The 16,721-nt window shown below is 41.5% G+C and overlaps 1 pseudogene; it reads right to left on the reverse strand.

Moving 5' to 3' along the window:
- Positions 1-13,831: 13,831 nt before the first annotated feature.
- LOC139327044 (protocadherin-9 pseudogene) lies at positions 13,832-16,717 on the reverse strand (annotated as a pseudogene).
- Between the last annotated feature and the right edge of the window lie 4 nt (positions 16,718-16,721).

Genomic DNA, 16,721 nt, shown 5'->3' on the forward strand with positions numbered 1-16,721 from the left:
ATCTTTTCCTCTCTGTGGCAGCCCCTCAAATATTGGAACACTGCTATCATGTCTCCCCTATCAAGGTCCTTCTCTTCACTGGACTAGCCATGCCCAGTTCCTGCAACCGTTCATCGTATGTTTTAGCCTTCAGTCTCCTAATCATCCTGATTGCTCTTCTCTGCATTCTTTCTAGAATCTCAACATCTGTTTTTATAGTATGGTGACCAAAACTGGATGCAGTATTCTAGGTGTGATTTTACTAAGGCTTTACAGAGTGGTATTAGTGCCTCACTTGATCCTGATTGTATCCCTCTGTTAATGCAATTTAGGATTGCATTGGCTTTTTTGGCTGCCACCACACTGCTGGCTCATATTTAACTGGTTGTCCACTAAGACTCCAAGATCCATCTTACAGTTACTGGTGACTAAGAACACAGCTTCTGTTTGATTCACTCTTCTGGTTGCTTGGGCCTAACAGATGCCTTCTCACTGTGGTCATTGGGGAAGAAAAAGAAAATCTGTCTCTGCTGCGAACGGTGATCTCCACGAGTTGTAGCAATTCCTTATCCAGCAAAGGCTGCCGTTTTCATTGCTGCATACGGTAAAATGGCTCTGTAAGCTATCGATAATGTGTTTAACAATGCATCCAGGCATAAAAAAAGAGAGATCAACCAGGCATCTCCTTTTGTGACAGTTCCCACAGTACCCAGAGCCTTAAAAAAAAAGTTTTAAAGAAAACATTACAACTCATGCAGCACAAGCTCCAATTTTTCTGTATCTCAGCTAATTGACATCTCAAAACTATAACAAACAGAAAAAGGCCTTGAAACCAGTTAGGCATTCTGTTAACCATCTTGCTTTTTTAAAAATTATACTTTGTTTAAGGTCTGAGCAAACTAAAAAGCATTTATTAATGAAAGCACATAGATCTGGGCACGGGAGAAAAATAACCAATAGTAGTGGAAGAGAAACTGAGAAAAGTAAACCATTCATCCAAGGAAAAGGAAGTAATTCTAAGAGAAAGAAAAGGAAAAAAAACAAAAGAGCAAGGAATATATTTGAAAGACGGATTCGAGAATGAACGACAAGAGAGAAAAAGCAGGTAAGAAGAATTATAGCAGTGATCAGTTCTGCTAAACTCTGTGGGATGTAGTTCTAAGAGGACGGGATGTTAAATTTAAATTTACCGACAAAGAACTAAATTTACTGACAAAGAAATAAATTTAAATTGAATACAAAATAGTTTGTCGTGGAAACGACTGCCTGCGAAGGTTCCTGGATTGGGGCTCCGTCCCATATTTGGGTATACCAGGTTGCCCTGATAGACCGGTCTTGCCGGAAAAACATGTAAGAGGACTGAATGGTAATTTATTTATTTATTCAATTTATGGCCCCACCCATCTTGAGTGACTCTGGGTGGTGAGAATCATTCCACTGGTTTTGACTCTTAGATCACCTGTTGCCGATTTATTGGAGGGTACCTGGAAATAGGATAAGATCAATGGTGAAATTCAATTTTTTTTACTACCGGTTCTGTGGACGTGGCTTGGTGGGCATGGTGTGGCTTGGTGGGCGTGGCTTGGTGGGCGTGGTAGGGGAAGGATACTGCAAAATCCCCATTCCCTCCCCACTTCTGGGGCCAGCCAGAGGTAGTATTTGCCGGTCCTCTGAACTACTCAAAATTTCCGCTACCGGTTCTCCAGAACCTGTCAGAACCTGCTGGATTTCACCCCTGGATAAGATGAGTTGGAACTATGGATGGGATACAGAACAAGTATAATCAATTACAAGCAGTGTGTTGGTGTAATTTGCTTATAAGGATCAGTTACTTTTCTTGAGGAGGCTGAAAGTTTTGTAACATTGCTAATTAATTCACTTTTGAGAGGTTATTCATTTTTTAAAAAAACCAAATCGCTAAAATTTTTACAATCAGTAATATTGAAGCAGAAGATGGAAATTGTGGCTTTTGAAAGCAAAATAGGGGAAGAGAGAATGAACATTGCAGCTTCTGGTGACTCCCTTATTAGCAGTGGCCATTGGAGGTACGTGTATTGTTTTCAGTGAAACCAAATAATTGCATTTGTGACTGTCCTAGCCCCTTTCAGGTAATTTATTTCTAACATGCCACTCGATTGGAAAAAGAAAGAAAGGTTTTGATGTAGAATCAGAGAATATCTACCTTTTTTTTGTCAACTGTTCAGTTGTGGCTTTTTTTCAGAGACTGTCTGGAAAAGGCCCTGGAGTTTTCTTGGCAAGGTTTTTCAAAAGTGGTTTGCCATTGCCTGCTTCTAAGAGCTGACAGAGAGTGACTGGCCCAAGGTCACCCCGCTGGCCTTGTGCCTAAGGAGGGACTAGAACTCAGGGACTCCCAGTTTCTATCTAGCCTGATGCCTTAATTACAGTTAATCCCGGATTTACAACCACAATTGAGCCCCAGATTTATCTTGTTAAGTGAAACTTTTGTTAAGTTGGGCCATTTTATGACGTTCTTGCCACAGCTGTTAAGTGAATCATGGCAGTGATCTAATTGTTGAAAGAATCTGGCTTTCCCACTGACTTAGTTTGTCAGACTGTTGCAAAAGGGGATCACATGACCCTTGGGACACCGCAATGGTCATAAACCTGAACCACTTGCCAAGCGTCGGAATTTTGATCATCTGATCATGCAAATGGTCATAACTCACTTTTTTTCTGCGCCATTGTAACTTAGAACGTTCACCAAACGAGCTGTTGTTAAATCAAGGATTTACCTGTAATACACTAAACTGGCTCTCAGTCATCTTTGGTGAGCTCAAAATAATTATTCACTAATGTACTGTCAGTGTATAAGAAATTATGAGCTGGGATAGCCATAACAACAGGTCAGCCAATGGGAACTGTTTGGTGACTATGAAAACAGGATCTGTTGTGAGCCATGGGAGATGGGCTCGGAGCCTGGGCGTGGCTTAGCTTGACTGATCTGTGTGTGTGTGTGTGTGTGTGTGTGTGTGTGTGTGTGTGTGTGTGTGTGTGTGTTGTGTGTGGGGCTTCTGTGATTTCTGGTTCTGGCTTCTGCTTCTTGTCCTTGTACAAGCTACCACGTTGCAAGAGCTGCATGGGTATTGTATACATGCATCATGTTTCATATTATTGTATATAAACAAATTTCTTCTACAAATGAATCCTGCTGAATTATTTACTTCTGTGCTGGTTGGATTGCTGCAAACTCTGACACGCAGTTGTATTTTCCGGGGTATCACTCGAATAATTCTATGCTTTCGAGTCGAAAGAAAACAAGTCACTTGCTTCTTTGTACAAATGGAGTTACAGCCATTCGTTTTAGCGAACATAGTTACAACAGCACTGAAAAAGCTGACTTACAAGTAGTTTTTAACAGCTATTTCAGGGTCCCTGATCCAAATTTGGATGATTGGCAAGCACCATGTATTTCCCACAAGCTGCAACATCCCAGGGACATGTGATTATAATTTGAGAGCTCCAAGCTGGTTTCTGACAAGCAAAGTCAAAGGGGGGGGGATTTGCTTAATGACTGCATGATTTATTTAACAGCCATGGCATGGCAGCCAAAAAATTGGGTGCAACTCACTTAACACACACACACACACACACACACACACAATACAGGTGGTCTTCAATTTAAGTTGGAAATTCCCACTGCTAAAGTGTTAAGTGAGTAGCACCCTTTTTTTGTGTGCTGCCAGAGCTGTATAGATATTATCTATCTATCTATCTATCTATCTATCTATCTATCTATCTATCTATCTATCTATCTATCTACCAACATCTCTCTATCATCTTTCTTTCCTTCCTTCCTTCCTTCCATCCATCTATCTATCTACCAACATCTCTCTACCTATCAACCAACATATTTCTTTCTTCTTTCTTTCTTTCTTTCTTTCTTTCCTATCTATCTATCTATCTATCTATCTATCTATCTATCTATCTATCTATCTATCTATCTATCTATCCTATCTATGCTATCTACCAACCAACATCTCTCTATCTACTATCATTTCTCTATCAACTATCTATCGTCTGTCTGTCTGTCTGTCTGTCTGTCTGTCTGTCTGTCTGTCTGTCTATCTATCTATCTATCTATCTATCTATCTATCTATCTATCTTATCTATGCTATCTATCTATCAACCAACCAACATCTCTCTATCTACTATCATCTCTCTATCAACTATCTATCATCTGTCTGTCTGTCTATCTATCTATCTATCTATCTATCTATCTATCTATCTATCTATCTATCTACCTACCTACCTACCTACCTACCTACCTATTTATGCAACCTATTCTGTCTGGCACTAAACACCATGACAATAATCAAGGTCATGCATATCTATTCACAGCACCACCACCAACAACATCATCTCAGCCACCCAATGTAGCATATAATTCATCAGTGTGATACCACAGTGAGCACTGTTCTGACAGGTTCTGGAGAACCGGTAGCGGAAATTTTGAGTAGTTCAGAGAACCGGCAAATACCATCTCTGGCTGGCCCCAGAGCGGAGTGGGAATGGAGATTTTGCAATATCCTTTCCCTAGAGTGGGGTGGGAATGGAGATTTTGCAGTATCCTTCCCCTGCCATGCGTACCAAGCCACACCACGCCCACCAAGCCATGCCCATTCACACAGGGTCCATGTAATGGATATTCATGTTGGTTCCGATCATTTTACACTAAATATAAATCAACAGCTTTAGCTGATGTTTCCAAAACTGACACATTGTTCATGCATGCCGAATCCATGTAACCGGACGACCGGGTTGGGATATTTCAATCACTAGGAAGGCTGCAAACGATCATCCGAACTAAACTAAGCCAATAGTTTAAGAAAGCATGTGAACAAGAGTCCTGTTGTGCATTTTGCAGGATGCAATGCACTTGACACACAATCCCCTAGCCTGATGCGTCACATGCTGGAAATGTTTGTTCTCAAATTCAACACAAATTCACAATGACAGGATTTCATTAGTTGAGGTTACCGGTGTCCCTAAATCTTCATACCACTCAATCCTAGGTTTGTTTTCTTAGAAATTGATCCCATTGTATTTTAACAGGCACAATCTATAGCCATAAAGAATCCAATGACAGTGATTTGGAAGCAAGCCTTTCTGAGTCCAGGAGACTTATTTTTAATCAAAACTGCAAACAATCGTGAGCTGCCAGTTAAAACAACCAGAGCGACGGGTATTCCTCGACTTACAGCCATTTGTTTGGTGACAGTTTGAAGTTACAATGGCTCTGAAAAAAGTGACTTATGACTATTTACAACCATTGCAGCATCTGCACTGTCACGTAATCAGACTTTGTGTTCTGATCCAGCTCCCCAAACACGAGAAACCTTCTGTAGTTGCATCAATGATTTGTTTATTAGGAGCGCCAACAGCCCCGGCAAAAAGTTTCTCTTTCACCGCAGGTTAACCAGTCTGTCCAGCAGGGGAGATGAATAGTTGTCTGCCACATCTATTCATCTCCGCCCCCTGCCTTTTATCCCCAGAGCTAGGGTGGGGCTTTGCTAGCAGTGGTGGCTCTTCCATCCCAAGGATCGGTCCATAGATTTCCACTGCTCTCCTCTCCTCTGCCTTCTGTGCATCCACGCCTCAGGCACTGGACCCAGCTGTTCCTCCTCTTCCTCATCAGCCACCTCCAGGCCTGGGGGCTGTTGACTCTCGTCTGAGGGCTGACGGACAGCCCAGGCTCCGCCTCTGCCTCTCTCACTGTCAGCTCCATTCCCTCTTCCCCCTCGGAGCTCTCAGGGGGCTTTGATGCTGACCCTGACTCCCACACCTCCTCCTCCTCTGATTTGGCTGCTGGAGGGGCTGGCTATTTGGCAACTAATTCATATTTATGCTGGTTGCCATCACCTTTTGCAACCTTCTGACAAGCCACATCCACTTAACAACCATGTTACTAACTGAAAGATCATACAAAATTCACTTAACAACTGTCTTGCTTTGCAACAGAAATTCAGGGCTCAGCTGTGATCATATCTCAAAACACTGCCTGTAACTTACAGTCAAGACGCGAACACCCAAAGCTATCACTTGGGAGTGCAGAATTCTGTATAATGATCCTTGTTAGATGATGGATCAAATGTGTTGAAGTAAGGAGCAAGAGTTGCTTTGTTTCACATTTCATCCATGGCAAAAAGTAATTTCATACATTCTTCCTATTTTGATGGACAAAGTATTTGTGTATTGCTCTTTTGGGGTTCCTTTTTCCAAACTGATTGAAAAAGGAAGAGAGCAATTGATATTTTTGTGAAAGACATCAATGATTATTACATAAAAGCACCTGCTTTGTATAGATTACTATGGCATCAGGAAGCACTCTTGACAGAATTTGCATATATATATATATATATATATATATATATATATATATATATATATGTGTGTGTGTGTGTGTGTGTGTGTGTGTGTGTGTGTGTGTGTGTGTGTGTGTGTGTGTGTGTTTTTAATATTTCGGGTTTCTTCCCGTGTAATTGTGGATATATCCCTAAAAGGGTAAAATATATATATATATTCCCAGCCTACAGAGAACTGGAACACAGAAGACATGGAACGTAAAAATGCATAATCCATGGATTATATAGGAATCACTGCCAATTACTCCCAGATGGAAGAAACTTAAGTCCATCTCCGTGTATTAATCTATTAACATTAATTAAACAGTACCATTTCTGTAAATGATGCTTTGAAGGGTTTTGCATTTAAAAAGAAAAAACAAGTCCCTGATCTCGAGAAGCTCACAATATGGATATCATTCACGCCGACAACATAAATTGCTTGTTTATTTGTTTCTTTAAATCACAGATCCATTCCAGGCAGTTCTTTGCATCTTTTTTTATTTTTTTCAGCCCCTCTGCTGGAGGGGAGGAAAAAAAAAACCCAGCTTAATTTCAGGTGGCTTGGAATGATGTATTTAAAAAGTTGCCAGATGTAAATGGGTCACTGTTTTCACATCTTAAACATCTGTTGTTTATACCCAAGAAGACACAACGGGCACGTGGGGAAGGAAATTAATTCCCCAATTGCTGTCAACTGAGTTAGGAAACAGCAATAAACAGCTTACTGTAGAACTGCTAGCTGCAATAAAATGCTTGTCAATAAAATGTAGCTGAAGCAGATTTTGCAGGGTCAAAATAAAAAATGAAAATGAAAACCTGAAATGGTAACCAGAAGAGACCTCTTGATTCCTGAATCACAGAAACCCATTTCCGTTGTGCTCGAGAATCTTATTTTCCCTGTGTCCAGAACAGAAACAGAAAATAGAATCTGCTGGGACTAAATTGTCCAGGAGCCTTGGCTAATGTCATAGAATAGAATAACAGAGTTGGAAGGGACCTTGGAGGTCTTCTAGTCCAACCCCCTGCTTAGGCAGGAAACCCTATACCACTTCAGACAAATGGTTATCCAATCTCTTCTTAAAAACTTCCAGTGTTGGAGCATTCACAACTTCTGGAGGAAAGTTGTTGCACTGATTAATTGTTCTCACTGTCAGGAAATTTCTCCTTAGTTCTAAGTTGCTTCTCTCCTTGATTAGTTTCCACCCATTGCTTCTTGTCCTGCCCTCAGATGCTTTGGAGAATAGCTTGACTCCCTCTTCTTTGTGGCAGCTCCTGAGATATTGGAACACTGCTATCATGTCTCCCCTAGTCCTTCTCTTCATTAAACTAGACATACCCAGTTCCTACAACCGTTCTTCATATGTTTTAGCCTCCAGTCCCCTAATCATCTTTGTTGCTCTTCTTGGCACTCTTTCTAGAGTCTCAACATCTTTTTTACATCGTGGTGATCAAAACTGGATGCAGTACTCCAAATGTGGCCAGAAGTGATACAATTTATGTATGTATCACTTGTGTGATATGGTTTAAGAAAGTTTCATGCATCTCCATGGGAAAACAGAGCTTCATGAGTCATGTACGCATCCGTGTTATACTCCCATACTTGCATGTATGCACACAAATGCAGAAGCACCCTACCAAGTCTAATTTATGAAAGAGATGAGGATGAGAAAAGCATCTTGGGAGCTTTAACTGACTGGGGATTCTGCGTACATAAAAGGAAGAGAGAAAGCCTTATTTTTAGCTCAGTGTTTCTTGAGAATTGTATTATTGCTTAAGGTTATATTCTGATTTCTATTAGAGGCCCCTCTTTTCCCAGGCTTTTTCACTTCCATATACCAGAACATCTTTTCAGCTGAAGTTTTTCCACACTCGGCCTCCTTTCCAAGACAAATATCTTTAGACAGTTGAACAAAAGCTCCCTGTATATATATATATATATATTATTTCTTATATAAGGTAGCCAAAGATGCCCTGTATTTTCACTGTCTTTCCATTGCTAAGGGTCGGTGTGTCTATCAGTATCTATCATTTTATGTTCTGTGGGAACGGTACTCCTCATTGCACCCTGATCTTCCCCAACGGACAAAAATCCAAATCAAAAGATTTCAACGAATTGCAAAAACTGCGCTGTCCCTGTTCAGCTTCTTACACCACAGCTTCCCACAACTGTTCCTGCAGCCAAGAAACCTACTTTTATGGGAAGTTTAACAGCTTTAGTATTGTCCTTTTTATCAGCTGTTATCATAATCGCAAACAAATAAATCACGGACAACAAGCCACTTGGGATAGAAGTTACTCCTTCTTAGTGGCGTTAACCACAAATTCCTACTGCAATTCCTGCTGCAATTTTATGAAACACTCAAGGGAACCCATCGTATATATATATATATATATATATATATATATATATATATGTATGTATGTATGTATGTATGTATGTATGTATGTATGTATGTATGTATATATATATATATATATTTCTTACAGTTCTCTGTGTTATTATTATCTTTTAAAAGACTTCCCCGGCTGGATTTTACAGCAGATGATCTCTGTACTGGATGACTCCATTGGTCCATAAAAGTAATTAGAAATGAATTAATACGTTTGGTAAGAATTCCAGCTCTTTGCTGGAAAACATCGACTCAAAACTGAAGGCAGTCTTATTGCTTTGCCAGAAGTTCCAGCCAATGAGGTCAAATTTCAAGTAAATGGAAATCCTTCAAGACTTCAAGATTAAGATAGAAGGCTGCACTGATGTTACTCTTGATTCTAGAGGATTGACCACACTGGCTAGAAAAGCTGAAGAAAACGCAACCATCTTTGTGGGATATGATCATGGTTAGCTCTTGCACAAACACTAAACACAACAGGCCCTGATTCTAAAAATGCCTCATCTTTATTTGCTATCTTGCAAGATTTTAGAAAGCTGTTTTCTTTCTTCTTTTTTTTCTATGAGTCAGACTAATCCCAGCCTAGCTTTTTTTTTTTTTTTTCCCCTCCTTTCTTTCTTTCTTTCTTGGCAACAGCGATCAAACCATAAAAGGTATTTCGTGCTGTTCGGAGAAGCTGAGCAATGCTTCCACTCCGGCTTTAATGTTTTCCTTGCAGACTGTCTCTCAAGGGAAAGATGCTGTCCTACATGCTGGCAAGTAGAAATAGCTTAATGTTCAACCAGATTCAATATAGGGTACTTTTTTTTTCTGGCAACAATCCATTATCCATCAGAATAATGCCGCATCTGGTACCCAATGGCCATGTCTGAACTTATAACAAAACCAATTCTTTTTCTATGAGACTGAGTTTCAAACTTCCATGTTCCTCCTTGTCTCTTTTCTGGTGGAGACTCAAGACAACGGAGCATTTCACAGCTTCATCTTCAACGAATACAATCTGTTTATTTTATCTGAGAATACAATTTGAGTTCAGTTGGCTCCAACGAGCCAGCTTCGTAATGCGATTGGCAATCCAGGCTTGCTTATTATGTACGCTGATTAAAAACTAAACCCACGATTCCTAATTCAGACAAAAACCTGCCAATGATTCCATTCACCTCCTTGCAATCACATTGGAAAACAAAAAAGGAACGCTGTTCAGAATATTAAGCTAGGTTTCCACGTTTTTGTCTGAACCAGGCCATTCTTTTTTTAAATAATAATAATAATAATAATAATAATAATAATAATAATAATAATAATAAGGAGTCTGATAGAATTGTGCTATCTAAGAAAATCACGCTGTCCTTCACTTCCTATTTTACTCAAAGCATCTGCCTTCTCATGCCTGCCAAAAGAATCATTTGCAATTTCCATTTTGGCATGTGCTATGGAATTGACACAGCTACCCAATCTGCAACATTTAGAAATGTTTTCAGGATTAGAGTTTAGGCTACCCTATTTCAGGCACTCAAATACAACTTTCTTTCTTATTATTAATTCTTCTATCTCTGTATGACATTCTTTTGTATGCCATTCCTTTGCTAGCCTATCTGCAGCAGAACCCAAGATATTATTCCGGTGACTATTATATACACATAAAGGACCTACTTAGTGCAATATTACATAATTTATGTTCAGCTCTGGCAAATATTAGATCAATTGCCTCCAATTCCTTCAGCCCATGTCGTCTTAGATTCTTGATCTTTGTTTAAGCGTCTTTTAACCTCAGAAACAATCTGGTGAATGACCAACAAGAGAAGAGAAAAAGAATCTGTGTTGGTTGCTGAAAGGAGTGGGAGGGGGTTTTTTTTAGAAAAAAAAAAGCAAAAAAAAAAGAGAGAGAGAGTTTTCAACAGTACTATACATCCCATATGAAAAGGCTTAAAAATAAAAGCCAAATAAAATTGTCTGATAAACTATACAGAATTTTTAATCTTTTTTAACAGATGGTTATGAAATCTAACCTACTGATTCTGTGGTAGCTCAATTATTAAAAAAAAGCAAGTTACCTAAAGATTTCATGTGATATTAACCCACAGTGCATAAGTAGTGATACCTTCTAATAGTTTCCACTCGTTCAGGTGCCCAATTTAGCAAAGGAATTAGAATAATTCTCCACACCGATCCCCATGTATCCATCACCATCCTCCAAATTATCAGTAACCCTTATCTATTTTTTTATTTCTTGGGCTGGGAGTATTCCTTTGGGTGCCCTCCTGCAGAAGCCCCATTGTTCTAAATATGTACAATGCCAGGTCGCTTCCTTAGGAAAAGAAGATAGAATGTGCTATTACTCTATTTTCTGACTCTATCCTCAAGTCAATTTTCTCACCAGTTTTTTTCTTTTTCTTTTTTAAAGTCACTATTTTTACACCTTGGTGCTAAACACATTTACTTGCAAATAAGTTCTGTTGATGTCAACAGAATATAGTTCCAGGAATGAGTGTTTATTTAATCGCAAATGTCTTTTAACATGTGTGGGACTAAAAAGCATAACAATGAATCAGTTTCTCCCACACAGTCTGACATCAGTGGTGTCAGCAAGACATATCATCCGGGCAAACCCGAAAACTTCAGATGTCTCTTTTTCAAACTGAGCCTTGAAACAGGAAGCAAAAATCCATTGTGAGCAACTGAATAGATTCTCCTTTCTGAATTTTGCAAAACCCTAACCCTAACTGAAGATGTCTTCCCCATTGCTTAGTACAAGAATGATTGTTTTGCTGCAACTGGAGAAAAATATACAGAATTCTTATGGATTCCAGTTTTATTTGGAAACAGGGGCATGAAATAATTCTGTACTGTTTATTACAAAGCTTGCTATCCAGTTGAGAAATGGGAGGAGGGACAGGTCTCCGATGGACTCCAACACATCAAAACACTTCTAAAAAATACTCCATCTACGCTATACAAATTCTAGACCTCCCTCTTGAAAAGCAGGAGTTTAGAAGTTATCCACAAAAACCTTGTTTCTCAAGATCTGGCCATCTCAGGATGCCAAGCCTCTTGTGTGCTGATACATACATGCTCTTCCAGGGAATTTGCTACAGATTTGTGATTTTAATCCCGTACTTTTTTTTAAAAAAAGTACACACATTAAAACCCAACCCTGTAACATGAGCAGACAACAAACTGGGGGCCCAAACAATTTGTGGGTATCTGATAAACAACATAGAAGGAATCAGCGTGAGGAAACAATGATGCTCTGTTCTCAGGGTGGCTAGTTATGCAGATGTTGCCAGATGCACTTCCTTGCCATCTCAGCCCAGCCCTGTGTTAAAAGTTTCCTGGACAGAATTATGCTATTAACTTTGATAACACCGTTATCAAGTCCATCGTAGGAGAAGGAGAGTGTGGAATTTCACCTCAAATCCCTTTTCACAAGGCCGCCAAGTATACTTAAGAGTCGTTTCTTCAACAATGCAACCTCTGCAGGGGTCTAAAAAAAATACAGCACCTTGTTTCAGAATTCTGGTCCAAAATTCCAGAAGCGTTTTGGAAAACGCTAGCGTGCAAACTTTTGGAAATGACTCAAGCTAGAAAATGGCCATTTTGCATCCTGGGAGGGGTGGGGTGGGTGGGGCACCAAAGCCTCTTCTAATAGACCTTGCCTTACTCCGTGGACCCATCAGCCACAGCAAATCTGCACCATCACTTAAGAAAACAGAAAGTCAGCCGTGAGATAGGTTGGGCTAGTTAAAGCTTCGAACAAGTGATGCAATGAAATTTAAGCACTCGGGGCCCTCCAGAAAACATGCCAGCTTAACTCCTGGTCCCTTCAGCGTGACTGTGATTAAATAAAGGATTTCTTTGGGTTTCTGTACCAGCCTGAACCATCCTTCCCCTCCCCCAAAAAAATAATTCTGAACTACTGCACGATTGGCAGCCGGCCAGCTCAGCCAACGCAGTCCCGTAGCGCCATCTAGAGGCACATTCTTGCATTCTAATTTCGTGGCGGAAGACAAGCACCAATGAAATGAATTAAGACAGCACTGCATTTAAATCTTTATTAGCCAGGAATGATTTTTTTGACCTAGATCATCACTGTAAGAATAAGAATCCCCCCCAGTCCCCTAATACTGGATTTTGGATGAAATATGAAGTTCCTTGACCTATTTTTTATTTTCAAATGGCAAGACTTCATAGCTTTAAAATGACTCATGAAAACTCCCTTATGGGCTAATAATAATGTCTTTGCAATGGAGTGAATCTTTTTTTTTCCCTGCATAATTCATGGTGACTTTTCTTTTTCCTCAGTTATAAACAAATGCATTCCTCTTGAAGGTGTACTTTGGCCATATAAAACAGGAAGGTGAACAAAACAAAAGCAAATACACAAATAAAATGCAACTTTTCTTTCTTCCTTAACAGACACGTAGTTGTACAACTACACAACTGAAACCACTGTAATTCAGAACAGAGGAACACGTCCTCACAGCTTCGTTGTCTCCTAGCCAACCCAACACAGTGCAACACAACTTTTGAATCTTGGGGAAGACAAAAATCCGCTCCTGAAAACGGTAACGTAACAAATGGTTCCAGATCAGCGGGGAAATAAACGGGGTGGGAGGAAGCCGTCAAACCAGCCTCCTATGAAAATACAACTTTTCTTCAATTGGAAATTAAGATATTTAACCCTGAAACATTTTGGTCCATCTAATATTCCTCCCACCCCTTGGTCTGAATCTGGCAGAGTAAGCCCCATTCTTAATCTTCCGTAATGTCCTACCCTGATATGTTTTTGACAAAAAAAAACACCATGACACCATCGCTTCTAAGCACTAGTCCTTGTACCTGTGTGCGTGTGTGCATCTCTGTTGGTGAACGGGTGTGAATGAGTGCGTGCGTGCCACTTGTCCTAAAAGCAAAGCCAAAAAAGTTGGTGACGTATCACTTTTTGGGATCACGATTTGTTTTTGTTTTGTTTTTTTCATTTATACCAATGCATAGTCCTGGGAGGTGAGAAACCTTTGTCACCCCCTTGCTCTCTCTCTCTCCTTAGTAAAAACTAAGCTAAAGTTATCCCGAAGGCCAAGAATTCCCCCTGGCACTTTAATACTGGTTGAGTGGGCACTTGTATGCAGTACTTATAGACCAGTAAAAGTGCTCGTTTACCTGTCTGGTGTTTAAGGGGCCTTTTGTCTTGAAACCTCCTTGCGAACTGCACTCTGAGGCACTGAAGTGGTCTGAACTAGTGGAAGAGCGTTTGGAAAGGGTGTCACACCCTCCAACAAAGGTATTGTCCAAGGGGAGCTCCTGAATCACGTGATGCTTTTTCACCGAGATGGGAGTGTCCGGCTTAAGGTGGAAAGCAGACTGCGGAGAGGCAGATTTATAATGCTTAGCGAGATCAGGGCTGTTAGGCTTAAAGGTGGTGGGTGGTGCAGTGCCCCAGTCAAATCTTCCTATACTCTGCTCCTCCAGCTCAGCTGGAAGGCTAATGGTCCCGTTGATAGGTTCGTGAACAGCATCCTCGGGCTTGGACTCCTCGATGGTCACAAAATTCAACAGGGAACTCTTAGGGGATTTCCTTTTCTTCCGCTTCTTCTTCTTGTTCTGCTTGTTCTCCTGGTTGGGGGACATCCACTCGGCCCCTTGCTTGCTCCTCTGGGCAGCTTTGAACCTGGAGGCGTGGCGACAACGGACCAGCACGGTGACAAAAATGACCACGATGACCACCATGGCCCCTGCCACGATGGCGATCATGATGGTAAGGTAGTCCTCGTTTTGGTAGGGCTGGCTGCTGTCCCCAATATTCCTATCCAAAGGGGTCTCCATAGTCCTGCGGATCAGGTCATAAATATAAGAGGCGTTTCCCGCAGTGTCATTGACATACAGAAACACAAGGACAAGGGTGTGCAAGGATTTAGGATAGCCCAGATCACTAATATTGACCACCAACCGATGCAAGCCTACATCGGTTGGAATCGGTTTTTCTTCCAGGGTGATGTTACCCGTCACAGGATCAATACGGAACAAGCCTTTGTTGTTTCCACTGACTATTGTGTATTTCAGTTCAGCATTCATTCCCGTGTCAATGTCAACAGCAAACACTTCCGCTACCACCGATCCCGGGATAGCTGAGAGAGGTACCAGCTTAAAAGACGTGTTGGAAGGGGGATAGATGACCACGGGACTATTGTCATTAACATCCATCACATTGATGGTGACCTTAGCGGTTGAAGAGCAGGGTGGCTGTCCTCCATCGATAGCCTTGACATCAAAGGTGTAGGAACTTTGTTGCTCGCGATCGAAAGACACGTTAGACTTTATAACTCCAGAGTAAGGATCCAGAACAAAGTTCTCATTGTCATTCAAGATAGAGAGAGTCACAGCTTTATTCTCGCCCGCGTCTGCGTCCGTCACTGTGATCACTCCTACAGTACTATACTTTGGTAAGTTCTCCGACACAAAAAATTGAAAATGGTTATGCGTGAATTTGGGACTATTGTCATTCTCATCTAGCACCGTAACAATCACAGCCGCTTGGCTCTGTAAGGGAGGGGTCCCGTTGTCTCTGGCCGTGACTGTAAAAATGAACCTCTCTTGTTCTTCTCGGTCAAACACCCGGGAAGCTGTCAAAACCCCCGTCTTACGGTCCAGATCAAAAAAGGAGGCATTGGGGCCAAGCTGATACACAATGTCTGCGTTCTTACCACTGTCCTCATCGGTGGCGCTAATAGTGGTTAAGTAGAGACCCCTCCGATTGTTTTCAGAAACGGACAGCTCAATAACAGGCTGGCTAAAAATGGGAGGGTTGTCATTTTCATCCTCCAATTTGACTCTGACTAAGGCCGTCTGGTTCAAACTGGGTTTGCCCGAGTCAGAGGCCACTATTTTAAAGCTGAATTCTTTGGTGCCCTCATAGTCCAGCAAGGAAGAGGTCTCTAACAAGTACTGGTTGTCATAAACGGCCTTCAAGTGAAATGGCACCTCTCTTTCGATGAAACAGATGACTTTGCCATTCACGTCAGTGTCCTTATCTGAGACGGTTATCAGCGCAATCTTGGTATTGACAGGGTCTTTCTCAGATAAGTACACCGTGCCGTTGATGGGGCTTATGATGTACCTGAGGTCTATATTAGGAGGGTTATCATTAACATCAGTCACATTGATGGTAACGGTGGCCCGGGCAGGAGTTGAGCTACCATCACTGGCCAGGACTGTCACCTTGTGGATGGCAGTCTCTTCTCGATCTAAGGCCCTCTGAACTGTGATGAGCCCAGTGGTGTTGTTTAAAGCAAAGAGTCGTTTCGTTGCCGGAGCAACCTGGGCCCCAAAAATATATCTGATTTCTGCATTGCTTCCCACATCTGCATCTGTGGCATGGAGCTGGAGGACAGAGGTCCCTACCGGGGCATTCTCAGGTATATGGACTTCCACCTGGCTCTCTTTAAAAACTGGCCTGTTATCGTTGACATCACTTACTGTGACCTGAAGGATGGCTGTGCTGGATTTCTGGGGTGTTCCTCCATCCTCCACCTTGATTTTCATCACATAGGTATCTTTCTGCTCCCGGTCCAGATTTTGCTGCACGATCAACTGAGGCCACTTCTCCCCTTCCGGAGTTTCCACAATATCCAACCCAAAGACACTTTGCCCATTCAGAAGTTCGTAATGCTGGACTCCGTTGAAACCAGTGTCGGGATCCGTGGCGGAGGGGATGGGGAAGCGGCTGTTGATCAGCGTGTTTTCAGGGATGGAGATGTTGATGACAGGGGATGGAAACATGGGGGCATTGTCGTTGGTGTCCTTCACGATGATTTTGATCTTGATCAGCCTGAAAAAGTCATTGGGCAAGATCACCACCTCCAGTTCGAAGAAGCACTCGTTCTCTTCCGCATAAGCAGCCCCGGCACACAGTCTCTCCCGGTCGATGCGGTTGGAGGTGGTGAAGATCTCCCCCGTGGTGCTGGAGACTTTCACCAAAGGGGCATCTCCC

This window comes from Pituophis catenifer, unplaced genomic scaffold (assembly GCF_029215685.1).
Source record: "Pituophis catenifer annectens isolate HBS135680 unplaced genomic scaffold, rPitCat1.0.hap2 SCAF_630, whole genome shotgun sequence".
Lineage (NCBI taxonomy): Eukaryota > Metazoa > Chordata > Lepidosauria > Squamata > Colubridae > Pituophis > Pituophis catenifer.